We start from the raw sequence: 17,111 nt of genomic DNA on the forward strand, positions 1-17,111 counted from the left end.
TGGTCTAATTTCATTTTTCTACATGTTGCTGTCCAGCTCTCCCAACACCACCGGTTGAAGAGGCTGTCTTTTTTCCATTGGACACTTTATCCTGCTTTGTCAAAGATTAATTGGCCATACACTTGTGGGTCCAGTTCTGGGATCTCTATTCTATTCCATTGGTCCATGTGTCTGTTTTTGTGCCAGTACCATACTGTCTTGATGATGACAGCTTTGTAATAGAAGCTAAAGTCTGAGAATGTGATGCCTCCCGTTTTGGTTTTCTTCTTCAATATTACTTTGGCTATTCGGGGTCTTTTGTGGTTCCATACGAATTTTAAGATAGTTTGTTCTAGCTTTGAGAAAATGCTGGTGCAACTTTGATGGGGATTGCATTGAATGTGTAAATTGCTTTGGGTAATAATGACATGTTAACAATGTTTATTCATCCAATCCATGAGCACAGAATGTTTTTCCATTTCTTTGTGTCTTCCTCAATTTTCTTCATAAGTCTTCTATAGTTTTCATCATACAGGTCTTTTCTCTTTGGTTAGGTTTATTCCTAGGTATTTTATGGTTTTTCATGCAATTGTGAATGGGATCTGTTTCTTCCTTTCTCTTTCTGTTGCTTCATTTTTGGTGTATAAGAATGCAACTGATTTCTCTACATTGACTTTGTACCCTGCAACATTACTGAATTCATTGATCAGTTCTAGAAGGCTTCTGGTGGAGTCGATGGGTTTTTCATGTAGAGTATCATGTCGTCTGCGAAAAGGGAAAGTTTGACTTCTTTGCTGATTCTGATGCCTTTTATTTCCTTTTGTTTTCTGATTGCTGATGCTAGAACTTCCAACACTATTTTAAACAACAGTGGTGAGAGTGGACATCCTTGTCATGTCCCTGATTTCAGGGGGAAAGCTCTCAGTTTTTCCCCATTGAGGATAACTTTGGCTGTGGGCTTTTCGTAAATAGCTTTTATGATGGTTAAGTAAGTTCCTTCTATCCCAACTTTCTTGAGGGTTTTTATTAAGAAGAGGTGTTGTATTTTGTCAAATGCTTTTTCAGCATCTATTGAGAGAATCATATGATTTTTTTCTTTTGTTTTGTTGATGTGGTGTATCACATTAATGGATTTGCAAATATTCAACCAGCCTTGTAATCCAGGAATAAATTCCACTTGATCATAATGGATAATATTTTTATATGCTGTTGAATTCGATTTGCTAGTATCTTGTTGAGTATTTTTGCATCTGTATTCATGAAGGATATTGGCCTGTAGTTCTCCTTTTTTGTTGGGTCTCTGCCTGGCTTAGGAATCAGAGTGATATGTGCTTTGTAGAATGAGTCCGGTAGTCTTCCTTCCATTTCTTTTTTTTGGAATAGCTTGAGAAGGATTGGCGTTAACTATGCTTTAAACGTCTGGTAGAATTCCCCTGCGAATCCATCTGGCCCTGGGCTTTTATTCGTTGGGAGATTTTTGATAACTGATTCAATTTCTTCACTGGTTATGGGTCTGTGCAGATTTTCTATCTCTTCCCGTTTGAATTTTGGTATTGCATGTGTGTTTAGAAATTTGTCCATTTCCTCTAGATTGTCCAGTTTGTTGGCATATAATTTTTCATAGTAATCTCTGATGATTGCTTGTATTTCTGAGGGATCTGTTGTAATAGATCCATTTTCCTTCATGGTTTTGTCTATTTGCATGTTTTCTCTTTTCTTTCTGAGGAGTCTAGCTAGAGGTTTAACAATTTTGTTTATGTTTTCAAAAAACCAACTCTTGGTTTCATTGATCTGTTCAATTGTTTTTGTGGATTCTACCTTGTTTAATTCTGCTCTGATCTTTATTATTTCTTTTCTTTTGCTGGGTTTGGGGTGTTCTTGCTGTTCCCTTTCTCATTTCCTTAGGTGCTCTGTTAGGTTTCGTGTTTGTGCTTCTTCTGATTTGTTGAGGTAGGCCTATATTGCAATGAACTTTCCTCTTAAGACTGCCTTTGCTGCATCCCAGAGAGTTTGAATTGCTGTATTCTCATTTTCATTCGTCTCCATATATTTTTTAATTTCCTCTCTAATTGCCTGATTCGCCCAATCATTCTTTAGTAAGGACATTTTTAACCTCCACATTTTTGGAGGTTTTCCAGACTTCTTCCTGTGGTTGATTTCGAGTTTCATAGCATTGTGATCTGAAAGTGTGCATGGTATGATCTCAATTCTATTGTATTTATGGAGGGCTGTTTTATGACCCAGTATGTGATCAATCTTGGAAAATGTGCCATGTGCACTCGAGAAGAAAGTGAATTCCTTAGCGTCAGGATACAGAGTTCTAAATATATCTATCAATTCCATCTGCTCCAGTGTGCCATTCAGGTCTATTATTTCTTTAGTGATTTTTTTGTCTGGTTGACCTATCCATTGTTGTAAGTGGGGTATTAAAGTCCCCTGCAACTAGCAGATTCTTATCGATAAGATTGCTTTTGTTTGTGATTGTTTTATGTATCTAGGAGCTCCCAAATTCGGTGCATAAATGTTTGTAATTGTTAGTTCTTCTTCGTGTAGAGTCCCTGTAATTATTATATAGTGTCCATCTTTTGTTACTGCCTTTATTTTAAAGTCCAGTGTGTCCAATATAAGTATGGCTACCCCAGCTTTCTTTTGGCTTCCAGTCACATGGTAGATATTTCTCCATCCCCTTACTTTCAATCTGAAGGTGTCTTCAGGTCTAAGGTGAGACTCTTGTAGACAGCAAATAGATGGGTTTTGGTTTTTGATGCATTCTGCTACCCTGTGTCGTTTGGTTGGAGCATTCAGCCCATTTACCCTCAGTGTTATTATTGAAAAATGTGGGTTTAGATTCATTGTGTTCCCTGTAGAGTGCATGTTTGTAGTGATGTCTCTGGTATCTTTATTCCTTGCCACGTTTCCCTCATAGAGTCCCTCTTAAGATTTCTTGTAAGGCTGGTTTGGTGGTGATGAATTATCTCAACTTTTGTTTATTTGGGAAAACCTTTATCTCTCCTGTTTTGAATGACAGGCTCGCTGGATAAAGAACTTGTGGCTGCATCTTCTTCCTGTTCATCACATTGAAGATTTCCTTCCATTCCTTTCTGGCCTGCCAAGTTTCAGTAGATAAGTCTGTAACTATTCTGATAGGTTTCCCTTTGTATGTCAAGGCCCCTTACTCCCTAGCTGCTTTCAAAAGTCTCTCTTTGTCTTTATATTTTGCCAGTTTCAGTATGATATGTCGTGCTGAAGGTCAGTTTACGTTACATCTTAGGGGAGTTCAGTATGTCTCCTGAATTTCAATGTCTTTCTCTTTCCCCAGATTGGGGAAATTTTCGTGTATAATTTGGTCTAGCACGCCTTCAAGCACTCTGTCTTTGTCTTCCTCTTCAGGAACTCCTATGATACGGACATTGTTCCGTTTGATTGTATCACTCAGGTCTCTGAGTCTCCTTTCGTGCTCTTGAATCATTTTCTCTCTCTTTTTCTCGGCCTCCTCTTTTGCTATAACTGTGTCTTCTAATTCACTTATTCTCCTCTCTGCTTCTTCAATACGTGCATTGGCAGCCTCCATCTTATTATTCATCTCATTTAGAGTCTTTTCTAACTTGTCAGAGCTATTTTGAAGGTTCCTAGTCTTTGTATCAGTATCTTCTCTGATAGCTTCCATATTTTTTTAAGCCCAGCAATTAATTTTATGACAATCATTCTAAATTCTTGTTTACTTTTGTTGCTTGTGTCTGTTTTGAGCAGTTCTGTAGCTGTGATTTCTTCCTGGAGTTTCTTTGGAGAAGAGTTCTTTCGTTTCGTCATTTTGGCTAGCTTTCTGTCTCTTGTCAGTTTTAGAAGCTCGTTCTGCACTGTGCGTTTATTAGTATTCCTCTATAGAAGGAGGCTCTTGGAGTGTCTAGTGTCTGTCGTTTCAGGAGATTTCTTTTAATGATGTCTCTCGGTTTCTCTTGTTTTGCCTCTGATTAATTTATTTCCCTACTCAGCGATATTTGGGATTTTCTACTATGTGTGCTCTGGGTTGTTTCTTGAGGTAGCCTCAGGCAACCATGAGACTGCTGTCGATAAGTGGTCTATCCGCACACCTCCATTCTTGGAGATCAGAGAGCTGTGACTTTTTAATTCTTCGAAGTTTGATAATTGTGGGTAGACAGAGGTAATGGGGCTCCTCCGCCATCTTGCCGCTCCCCCTTCCACAAACATTTAAAAGCAATAGGCAAGCTTGGAATTGGCAAATAGGTGGGCCTTGACTTATTTCTGGGATTCCATGTCTGGTTTCATAGAGATTTGTAAGACAAATAATTGTTTTTAATTTTCCAAAGAACAAAACTATAGCCTAAATAGTAAGCAATTGGCCTAGCTCTTTAACTAAATTTATTTCTTTATATTAGGGAGATTTTTTTAACTAAAATTGAAATCAAAAATTTTTTTCTGAATAAAGCATTTTTTAAAGTATTCAAATTCAACCTTGGCTTCTATTAGTCCCTGAATATTGGTCTTTCACAGATCATTTGTAGGAACTATTTTCCTCTAAAGGGAAAATAATAGTGATAGTAAATAAGTCATCAAGCTTTTAAATTTCTCTGAATTTTGTAGGATCTATTAGGTGGAAGTAAAAGGACTTATAATTTAAAAAGTTTTGCTGCTATTCAGGGAACACAAGTACTTTTGCAGTGAGGAATCTAGGATACACTTGCAAAGGACAATGCTAATGAATGCCAGGAGCTGGCAGAGCCTGGATATCAACTGGAAAGGTAAGATAAAGCAAGACTATTGCCATTCTCAAGTGCTTTTGTTAAATTTATTTCCTTGCTTTTAGTATTTCCATGAGCAACCTGTATATTCTGAACCTAGAGATTAGGGATGAGTGCTCCCTGTAAATCTTATAAGGCAGAGGAGGCCCTGTAGGCAGATGATGCTAGATTTTAAGGGAAACTTATATTGGATGTGGACATTTGTTTCTAAGTCTTAACCCTAATTTCTGTTATTTTATCTTCTCAAGGGAGTCCCTAAGGCTAGCCATTATACTACTAAGACAATTGAGAACTCTCCATAAAAAATGTTTTCTTTTAAATTTATTCAGTTTAAAGGATCCATCATTTGACATGTAGGACCTGATAGCTACTCAAACCAGTAAACCTTAATGGTTTAACCAAAGATGCAAGATGCATCCAAAGAAGGCATAGGTGATACAGCCTCATGATCCAAAAGTTTACTCCCAAAATTCGTCTAAAGAAGGAAACACATTTGTTTTACAGGTGATAAGAATGGTATGGTGAAAATGGTGTCTCCAGTCTCCCACAGAACTGTGAGATGTCTCCAGTCATAAACTCACTAAACTGTGACACCAGGTAGGTAACACTGGAATGGGATTTTTCAACACTAACAAACAAAGGTTTAGACAATAAAGGTTCCTATGGCTGAAACCTCTCATAACAAATACCCCTAAGAGTTGGAAAGGCCAGACAAAATGAAAGAAAGGAAGGAAGGGGCACCTGGGTCGCTCTGCCAGTTGTCAGTTAAGCATCTGACTCTTGATTTCGGCTCAGATCATGATCTCACAGTTTGTGAGATCCAGCCCCACGTTGGGCTCTGTTCTGAGAATGGCGCCTGCTTAAGATTCTCTCTCTCTTTCTCTCTCTCCCCCTCCCTCCGTTTTTCTCTTTCTTTTTTTCTCTCTCAAAATAAGTAAACATTAAACAAACAAAAAAAAAAAGAGAAAAAGAGAGACAAAAAGAGGGAAAGTCAGAGTCAGATCCCCTGTCTGTTTGACCACCAAAGTGCACCCAGGTATGTGCACCCTCCCAGTGGTGGAGGTGAAAGATAATATTCTCATTGGTCACAAAGCCAAGCTCTTAGGACATGGAACAAGAATATGTGCACGTTAACAATCTTAGCCAAGCCTTACATCTCCTAGAGCCACATTAATACCTAAAAGGGATGTGCTTCTGGATTGGAGATTGTGTGTGTTGTTTTACAGTGTACTTCAATGCACAGAAGTTTTCTTGAGGTTGGCAGGTGACCTAGTGTTAATCTAACCTCTTCTGTGATCAACTTACCCTATCAAAGGAGTCTTCTTGAGGCGGAAAGTGCTCTTAGAGCTTAAGTGCTCAACCCATGACCACCGATTTTGTGGCTTTGGCTTCCAAGATATCCCTTAGGAAAAACCTTTACATCATGTTCACATCACATGACACAGACAAAGAATACAAAGACCATCTCTGGGAGGAAATGGATCAGTAGCTGAAGAGTACTTTGCCTAATTTAACCAAAAAGTCACTGGGCCCAAGGAAATAGTTCCACAAATATTTTCTCCTGGTAATCTAAATTTAGAAAGAGAGAAAAGGACTCTCACCATTCTTACTCCTTTGGACTTTGCAGATATAGATTCTGGGAGGCTGACATGGTAAGAAATCTCACCTTCTGCCAGCTGCTTGTCAGATGTCCCAAGGATCTCTCAGCTGCAGCTGTCCAGGGTATCCAGGGTGAACAGTGTCCAGCAAGTTAAAGTGATCCTTGTCAACTATACCAACTGTTGGAAAGGAAAGGAAGACCTTCCTCTGCCCCAGGTCATTCTAACTGGACTTAGAATCAAATTAACATGAGACAGATTAATAGGAGAAAATCAAATTTAATAGGCATACATATGGGGAATCCACATAGACATGAAATTCCCATGAGGAAGTAGTTTTAAATTTAAGCAGGAAAGATGAAAAATAGAGGCAAGATTGCCACTGAATGATGGAACTGAGAGAACTGTGAAAACTGAAGATCCTCTACCCCTTGTCAATCTTCAATATAGGAAAAATTCTGGGCCTACCAATTATGGACTAAAGGAGAACTTCTTTTGTGAAAGAAGGAAATTAATGGGGTGATTTCAATGGGGCTAGAATCCTACAGTCCTTTCTTCCATGTCTTTTCCATCTTCCATCCCAGAAGATATTTGAATCCTCTTTGCTCAAGCCACACTATCTAGATGCCAAACCCTAAAATCATGAAACCTTGGATGGAAAATCTTTAGAAATCATATAGTCCTCTTGTGGCTATTTAAACACAGGGAGTCATTTAACTTCTACTTAGATACTTGCTTGCATATACCTTTACTGAGGGGAATTCATTACCTCTGGAGGCAATTATGAGAGAAAGGTCTTCTGTTTCTGCATGTTGTGGCTGTGGTTCATGTTCGGGATTAAAACACAGTCATGGGGCACTCTGCTGCCTCAGTGGGTAGAGCATGCAACTCTTGATCCCAGGGTTGTGAGTCTGAGCCCCATGTTGGTTGTAGAGATTACTTAAAAAAAATCTTGGATCACCTGGGTGGCTCAGTCAGTTAAGCATCCAAATCTCATGGTTTGTGGGTTTGAGCCCCACATCAGGCTCTGTGCTTACAGCTTGGAGCCTGCTTGGGATTCTGTCTCCTTCTCTCTCTGCCCTCCTCCTGCTCTATCTCTCCATCTCTCTCTCTCTTCCTCAAAAATAAATAAATAAACATTTTTAAAAGTTAAAAAAAATCTTTAAAAAAAACCCACAGCCATGATCTGTTAGGCACATGCAGCAAATCTATTAGAATAAAGCCACATCCCTGTGATAAGGTGGAGATGATCTCATTTGAAATGTCTATGTATCCATTCACTTATTTATGGATTCACTCATACAACAAATACTGAGTGTCTATATGTTAGGTACTATACTTGCTGCTAGAGAAACAGGAAGAAATAAAAACATATATAGCTCTTGCTCTGATAGAGTTTGGAATCTAGTGGTTGAGACAGTAATAAAACAAGGAACCACACAAATAAGGGTGAAATGCAACTGAGATAAATGCTATGAAGAAAGGAAGACAGTACTATGAGAGATGTAACAAAGGAACTTGGCTTAGCCTGGAGGGACTGGTCTAGGAGACTTTCCCTGAAGACATGATGCTGGAACTTAGATCTGAATATTAAATAGGGTTAGGCAAATTAAGGAGATGGAGGTGGAAAGTGGAGAAAGTGTTCTAGGAAGAAGAAAAGGCACATGCAAAGGCCCTGTGGCCAACAGGGGAAAATGCTATATTAGAAACTGAAAGACGACCCAGTGTGGCTGAAGCTAAAAGCATACAAGAAAATGTGATGTGAGGTTGGAGATGTAAGTTTGGACAAGATCTTACAGGATCTTGTAGTCCACACTAATGATTCTTTCTTCAAATGTCATGGGAAATTATTGGAGGGTGTTTATACAAGATGATAACACAATCAGATTTAACTTTTGAAAGAATCACTCTGGTTGCTCTGTAGAAAATAGGTTGGAAAGAATCCAGCATGTTTGTGTAGAACCAGTCTATTGTAATAGATAAAATGAGAGACGATAGTAACATAGACAAAGGTGGTGGCTGACAGTGTCACTGAAAAGATGTGGATGGACTAAGAAGCTTTTGAGAGATAAAATAGATAGGAATTAGTGATGGAATAAATATGAAAGAGAGGAGTTTCCAAAAATGACTCCAAGGTTTCTGAATTGCATAAATGAATAGTTGGGATGCCATTCACTGAAAAGAGGAAAAGTGGTAGAGGAGGAGATCATAGGTTTGGCCTAGGTTGTATTGAATTTGAGTTGTGTTTCAGTCATCTCAGTAGAGATATAAATATGCAATACATACCATAGGCATGGGTGAAATTTCCTAATGACAGAGTATAGACTGAGAAGGTAAGACAGCTTTGAGGAACTCCAAAACTTAAGAACCAGTTAGAGAAAAATAATCCCCCAAAAGAAACGAATAAGGAGTTCTTAGAGAAGTGGGTAAAAACAAAGAAAGGTGGTTAATGAAAGAAAGTGTCTTAATAAAAAGAAAGCAGTCAATAATGTCAAATGCCACTGAGAAGTGAAGTGAAATTAACATTGAAAACACCCTTTGGATTTAACAGAATGAGGTTCATTGGTGACCTAAGTGAAAGCACTTTCAGGATAGTGATGAGGCAGAGGCATGACTGGAGTAGGCTGAGAAGTAAATACAGATAACTCTTTTGAAAAGTTTATTTGGAAGGCAAGAACAATGAGTGATAAATGGAGGGGAGTATGGAATTGAGGGGAGCATTATTTTAAGATGAGAGAGACTGTTTTACCTGCTACTGAGAAGGGTCCAGTTGAGAGAAAGAGGTTAAACACATAGGAGAGAAAAGGGATAAATGATAGTATGGAAAAATAGGAAGGGATAGGCTACAAAATACCAGTGGAAGGAATGGTCCTCTGAAAAGAAAGGACACCTCCTCCACTGTTACAAGTGGAAAGTCTTCTGTAGAATGTCATTGAGGTAATGTGGGAACTGGAGGCCCTGCCTGATGCTCTAATCTTCTCAGTGAAATACATGATGAAGTGATCTGCTATGAGAGAAAGTGAGAGGGAACACACAGGTGTTGGAGTTTTAAGGAAACAATGGAGAAAATCTGAACTAGTCATCCTGAAGAGTGAGAAGTGCTAATGAAATTTAGTATGTAGTAGGATTGTGAAGCAGTGTTGAGGGCTCAACTGAGATTATGTATAGTGGAACAGAACCAGTTTGTGACAATGGAGGTAGGTAACTAACATGAAGTGGAAGAAATGAGGATGTTTAGGAACCAGAATCCAAGCGACAGCTGGATCATCAACATGGATACTGAAGTCCCCTAGGATGATGGCAGAACTTGCAGTGGGGGATGAGAAATCCAGTGATGCAAAAACCAAAGTCTTCATTGAGGAAAAAAGGTGTGTTCATTACTTAGGGCTGCTCTAACAAGTTACCACAAACTGGGTGACTTGAAACTACATAAATTTATTCTCTAATATTTCTGAAGGCCAGAAGTCCTAAATCAAGATGTTGGAACAGTTGGTTCCATCAAGGGCTCTGAAGGAGATCTATGCCATGCATCTCCTAGTTTCTGATAGTTTCTGACAGTCTTTGGCATTCCTTGGTTTGTCTTGTAGACCTATCATCCCAATATCTGCCTTTGTCATCATATGGCCATCTTCCCCCTGTGTATGTCTTTGTTTCCAAATTTCCCTCTTTTAATAAGGACATCAGTCAGGGGCCCACCCTAATACAATATGACCACCTCTTAATTTGATTACATCTACAAAGATCCTATTTCCAAATAAAGTCACTTTCATATATATTAAGGGTTAGGACTTCAACATCTTTTTGGGGGGCCAAACTTCAACCTACTATAGTGGATATGACCAGGAGGTCTGTACATGACAGAAATGAGGAGTGAGTTACATATCAAAATAATGTCTGTCTCAAAAAAAAAGCTGTAGTTTCTGCAAGACAGGAGAAAACAAATGGTCTGGAAGTAAGGTCTGGGACCAAGGAAGACACAACACCCCACTTTCTGACTTTAAGGTACTGGATAAGACAACGAACAGCCTCACATAAGAAGACAGTAGAGGAACAGCACCTGGGTGGATCAGTCAGTTGAGCGTCCAACTTTAGCTCAGATCATGATGATGGGTTTGAGCCCCAGATCAGGCTCACTGCTGTCAGCCCAGCACCTGCTTCCAATCCTCTGTCCTCTGCTGTTTTTCTCACACTCTTTCTCTCAACAATAAATAAACATTAAAAAAAAATCTTTAATCAAAAAAAAAAAAAAAGAAGAAGAAGAAGACAGCAGGGGATATGGAGCCCTCTGGGTAGAATTAGATTTCTGTTAGCCAAAAGAGGTTGAGAATGCTGAATAAAGAGCATCTTGTCAAGAGAGCTATGGTGGAAGGCTTGGTGGAGGGGTGGTGAAGAAAAGATGGAGGGATGGAGAATGTCAGGATAAAAGCAGAGCATTATGAGAATCAGTGTGAGGGTAGGGGTGAGGCTTACACTTTGGGAGTGGACTGATGACTTTGGGTGATGTAGAAGCAGGGTGGCTTTAGTCCTAGCATCTTTGAGGAGTTATCAAGTTTTGGGCATGGTGACCAAAAAACCAGATTTCTCAGCCTGGGTTCATGGCAGCTTCAAGAGCTGCAGACTCTGCATACTACATGCTATAGAGTAGTGGCCATCTCTGTATCTTTGAGGGCTATAGTGGAATGTAGTCGAAGGTGGGGTCATTCTATTAGTTACCTAGGGATGAAGTTGTATTCCTCATAGGAGAAACTAGAACTAAGAGGGAAAGCCCACGGTTGGCTAAAATATGGACATTTACTTCTCTTCATTTTGATTGAGAAGGTATTGAAATATCTAAGAGGAATCCCCTGGGTTGTAGGTTTTAGAATAGGATTCTCTATCTCTCTGCCCTATTTGCCAATTTATCTACCACTGCCAAACAATCTGCAGCTCAAATCTAGATAATTACCTATAATAACTAAGGCTGTTCTAAGGTGGGCATGACTCTTGTATTCAAATTCTGCTTCAGCCACTTGCTAACTGTGTGACTTTAGATAAGTGACTTAATCTGTCTGTCCCTCACTTTCTTCATCTGGAAAATGGAAAAAATAACATTTCATACCTCACAGAATTGTTGTCATAGAGGATTAAAGGACTTAATATATGTCAATGCTTAGAACAGTACCTGGTATATACTAAGCACTATATAAGCATTTTATTGTTATTGACTCTCTCTCCCATCTCCCCACTTAATCACTTGACACTACCCCACTTGCTATAATCCTCTTGGCTCTGAACCCTAACTTGAATAACACTTCTGATCCTTCCACTCTGGGGCTCTTCCCTAGGTCTCTTTACCTCTATACCAATTAAGCCTAGGTCCTTTAGCTCTTCCTTATATGATATGGCTTCAGGTGTACCAGCCTAGTGACCCACCTTTGGACACTTTGTACTTTGCCAATGTATCTCTGTTTAAATGGGTTATCCAGAAGGAGCACAGTGCTACAGGTAGGATGTGACAAGTATAGGTAAAGGCAGAACCATCTTTTCTTTTGTTCTAGTTCTATGCTTCTATTAATGCAGCCTAAAATCTAATTACCTCTTTTGGCAGCATCATCACTCTGTTGGCTAGTATTGACTTTGCAATCATATCAAGGTCTTTTTCACATGTGCTGTTGTTAAACCAGGCTGGTCTCTTCTATCCTGTGCTAGAGGAACAAACTAGCTGTAGTTGCTGAGAGGAAGTCAAGTGTAGCAGTCAAAGCCTGGTATATTAGTGGTTTAGTATAAAGGAAAGGTAGTCCAGGCAAGCAGTTGGTTGTTGGGGTTCATGGCAGATGCTACCAGTTGCCTGGCCTATAAGGATTTCCTTCTTCTTCCTTACTCACAGAATCCCAACTTTTCTCAGAGCATCAATTTGCCCAGTTAAAAGTAGTGGACTTTCTGGCTTCCTTTGCAGTGGGGAGTGTCCATATGACACAGTTCTAGTCAAACAGATGCAGGTAGATGTCACTGGGGAGAATGTTCCATTCTGAGCAAAACGTCAAAGTCTCTCTAGAAGTTTCTTTGTTTTTAGCCTTCTTGCCCTGTAGCTCTTTCCCCCTTCTTCCTGTCTATAATACAGACATGAGACCCAGAGCTCTAGCAAGTGTGTTGTGACCATGAGACAAAAAGCAAGTCTATCCTAAGGACGGTGGAGATGAAAAGCCAGGGCCTTGATGGCATTGTTGAACTGCCATACCAGCCCTGGACCTGTATTCAGGGAATTTTTATTGCATAAGACAGACCTTAAATAGTCAGTATTGTAGAATTGTCTATTATTTGCAGCCAAACGCACACCTAAAGTAACATAGGGTTACAATATTGGAAAAGTTGGGATCCAAATGGAGGGCTAACATGAATATAAGAATTTAGACATTTAGAAATTAAAGTGGGCAGTTGGGCTCCTCAGATGAGTCTGGCAGTATGCCATCAGGTCTTAGCCACTGACTGGGTGGGGGCTTGGGGTCAGGACTTTCTCCCTCAATGGTGGACTAAAAGAACATACTGGGCCTAGGGCTTGATAGGGGACTGGTGGTCAGGCAGGGCCTATGACAGGGATACTCAGACACAGAACATGAGACAGAAGGCCAGGGATCAGAACTGAGCAATGAGACAGAAACTCCATGGAAACTTGAGATAAGACTCAGACCTGGTGATACAGGGTGAGGTTACTTCAATCCTTCCTGTCTTAAGACAGGTGCAGCCTGCAGGTCAGAGGAAAAGCACTCCAATTATAAAGGGAGAAGGGGGACAGAAGGTGGGATCCAGGCAGAGCCTGACAAGCTTTAGTTCAAGCTCTGCTTTAGCCATCCTGGCACTCTTCTTACAGGTTCTTAGATTTAGCTTTAATTACGAGCCCTTGTTTCCATCTTTTCCCATGACCTTTTAAGGTTTGAGCTTAACAGAAAGTCCCCTGTGTAACCACATTGGTTTCTTTAAGTTGCTCTCACTTTTTCTTCTTCCTAACAGTCAGAATTTCACTGTGGAAAACCTTCCCTTCCTTCTACTCCAAGTTGTCTTTCCCCTACCAGGTTTGGGGGCATTGGATCACTCTTTCTGAGCAGTATGGGTCCCATTAGAAGTGAGCCACCCTCATTGAGGAGAGCACTTATTGGGATGAGCACTGGGTATTGTATGAAAACCAATTTGACAATAAACTATATTTATTTTTTTTTTAAAGTGACCCACCCTTATCCTCTGACTTTAGCTTCTGCTAACCTGTAGCAGGTGGAGAAAGGGGGCTGGGAGGAGGAGAGCTGGCCAGAGCCTATCAGTTATGGAGAGCAGGAGTCCCCCTCCACATCTGGCTATTCTACTCCAGGGGTCTGATTAGAGGCCAATGCCTTCCCTTCCACAATCTCAATTTTTGTGTGTCATCTAGAAGGAGAAAATGAGAGCTTCCTCTGACCACTGGTATGCTACTAATTCTTGTGTGCAGCAGGTGGTGTTTAAGTAAGTTATTGTTATATTGTGCTCCTGCATAAATGGGCCTTTGTGAGACACTTTTGGCCCTGTGTGTGCCGATAGAGGGCAGGAGTCTCGCCTGAGTGACTTCTCACAGAAAGCTCCAGAGGTGCTCTGAGCTTATAGCCTAAGCCTGGCAAGCTGCTCTTTCATTGGCACTCAAGGATGTCAATCACTGTGGCCCTGCCAATCAGCTCTGAACCAGGTATCTGTAAGCGATTAGCCTTCTTTGTTAAACAGAACACTGAACCCTTCAAGGACTAAACAAAGAATGGCTCTGGAAAGACGGTTCCTAGGGAGGCAGGGGCAGCTGTGCCATGGCACTAACTCTAAACCTTTGGTTTCATCTTCCTTCAGGCCCAACTTTTGTCCTTATATGTAGGCCAATCCTAGATCCTTTTATTTCTGTCATTTCCATTCCATGTGTATTTCTTCTCTTTACTCCTACTGCTAGTGTCTTTGTTTAGCCTTTAACACCTCTCACCTGAACCATTAACTAGTCTCCTAACCAGTCTCCCTGCCTCAAGTCTCCCCATACCTCAACCCAATCTCCATCCTACAGCCAAATGAATCTTCTAAAAATACAAATCTGATTGTGTCACCGCCTGCTGAAAACCTTTCAGCCTCTTCTGTGGCTCTTAGTACCCTTGGGATAAAGTCCAAACTACTTAGCATGGCACCCAGGGCCCTTCATGATTTGGCTGCTGCCAAATCCTCAGCCTCATTTTTGGCAGTGCTCCCATTTCATACCTATTCACAATGAACTACTTTGCAGATTTCTGAACATGCCATTCTTGGCTTTGCTCCTGGGCCTTTACACATGACATTCCCTCTGCCTGGAACATCCTTCACACACCAACTTCTCTCCTTTCTGTCCAGCCAATTCCTATTCATCTCTCAAGACTTCAACTAATCTCCTTCAGCCCAAGACATATTTTATCCATATCTCTGATACCTAGTGCAGCATCTGTAACATAAGAGCCTCAGGGCGCCTGGGTGGTTCTGTCGGTTGAGAGTCCGACTTCAGCTTTAGGGCATGATCTCACGGTTCGTGGGTTTGAGCCCCGCGTCAGGCTCTGTGCTGACAGCTCAGAGCCTGGATCCTGTTTCAGATTCTGTGTCTCCCTCTCTCTCTCTCTCTCTGACCCTCCCCTGCTCACGCTGTCTCTCTCTCTCTCTCAAAAATAAAATAAAAAACATTAAAAAAACATAACGGATTCTCAAAAGATGTTTGCCAAATGAATAAAAGGATGAATGCCCCCAACTCCTGTGGCTGTGTGTAAAGTTGTCTCTGAGGGAAGCTGACACAGTGAATCAGTTCTTTCCCTTATGGGAGGAAAACCTCTCCTTCTTCCCACTCATATTTATCCTTATTGCAATCGGTTGCAATTTCTTATTTAAAATGTCTGCATCCCAGGACGCCTGGGTGCTCAGTCAGTTAAGTATCTGACTCTTGATTTTGGTTCAGGTCATGATCTCATTGTTGGTGAGTTTGAGCCTCATTTCAGGCTCTGAGCTGGCAGTGCAGAGCCTGCTTGGGATTCTCTCTCTCTCTCTCTCTCTCTCCCTCTTTGCCCCTACTCCACTTGCCAAATCCCCCCACTCTCACTCTCAAAATAAATAAACTTTAAAAAACTAAATAAAAATAAATAAAATGTCTGCATCTCTAATTCAACTGTGAGCATCTCAGAGTGGGGGGAGACATGTCTGATCCACTTCAGTCTCCTAGCTAGTCCTCCAACATAGTACTTGGAACATTATGAATGAATAGGCTTCCCAAATGCCTGACAGTTTTGTCTCTTGTCTCATATCCCTCATCTCCCTTCCTCACAAGCTTTCACAATCAATACAGCCAAATTGTCACACTGTGACTTCACAACCATACAGGGTTCCTTCTCATCCTTGAAACAGTCCTCTTAAATGGAATGCCCTTCCCACCAACCCACCCACTCAAATCTTGCTAACTTCTTTAAGAACAAACTCAAATTTTCACTCTTCCGGAAACCTTTCATGCATCCACCCCAGCCCATCCTGAGTAGTGCTAATGATTCCCACCTATCTCATTTAGCCCTTGGCATCTCCTCATGTTACTCAGGGGAAAACCAAGACTCAGAGAAAGAAGATTCTTTCAAGGACACACCTTATGTTCAGTGGTAGAACTATTACTTGAGCCCAAGTCTCCAGTCCACGAAGCCTCCCACTAACCAACATACATTCTTCGTTTCCTCATATAGACTGTAATTTTCTTTAAGGCAGGTCTGTGTCTTCCACCCCTTCATATGTCCAGGGCTTTACTGGAGTGTTAAGAGAGCTCTAGAGCTGGACTGCCTGAGTTTCTGTCTTGGCTTCATCACTTACTAGCTATGTGGCCTTAGGCAACTTACCTACTTTAAACCTCAGATTCCTCCATAGGTAAATGAAAATAACAGTAGTGCCTATCTCATTAAGATTGTTGTGAAGATTAAATGAAATAATGCATCTAAGGTTCCTTGAACAGTAACCTAGCACCTAGTATACTCCCGGAATATAGGGAGTATACTAGGAAAATTGCTCAATAAAGGCAATTTTCTTTGTTGTTGTTATTCTTTATATTAACACAAATTTACTGGCAATGATTGATTAAAATTTTGAATGGGAGAGTTATTGGGAGTGAAAGGCTGTGAGAAAAGGAAGTAGGCAACAGGACCAGTCTGTGATTTGGTGGAATCCAAACAAGGTTAGTGGCGCGGCAGGACGTTCTTACGGCCGAGTTCCTAGTGCCATGTGACTCAGTGAGGGCCCCAAGCACATGGTTCCAACCAGGCGGCGCAGCTTCCCTAACTCTCTCTCAGCTATTCTCAGCAGCCTATAGGGGGAGCCATGAAGCTAGGAAGGGGAAGAGGCTGCTGTAAATTCTTACTAAGGGCAGAAACGACACCCTAGCTCAACTACCCATCTTAGCCTACAGTCTTGCCCCCTCCAGGGAGCTCTTCCAGACCTGTCCCCTCCTGCAGCTGAGTCGGGAGCTGTCCTTCAGCACCAGGGGCCGCCTCGGGCGGAGCAGTGAGGACGATTGCGGAGTTAGAGACACAGGACTAGTCTGATCCGCAGCCGGCTCCAGCATCGCCTAGTCACGGGGACGGGGGAGGCGACTCAGGAAGGCAGCGAGACGCTAAGGAGCCTCTGGCCACCAAGAATCACCCTCAGAAGTCCCCTAGACCTCGGGGATTTGGCGGGGGGGGGGTTGCGGAGAGTGAGCAGCCGCCCTGGGGAGGGAGGTTGGCGCCCAGGTGGGCGGGGGAGGGAGAGCGCT

This window comes from Suricata suricatta, chromosome X, assembly GCF_006229205.1.
Source record: "Suricata suricatta isolate VVHF042 chromosome X, meerkat_22Aug2017_6uvM2_HiC, whole genome shotgun sequence".
NCBI classification, from domain to species: domain Eukaryota; kingdom Metazoa; phylum Chordata; class Mammalia; order Carnivora; family Herpestidae; genus Suricata; species Suricata suricatta.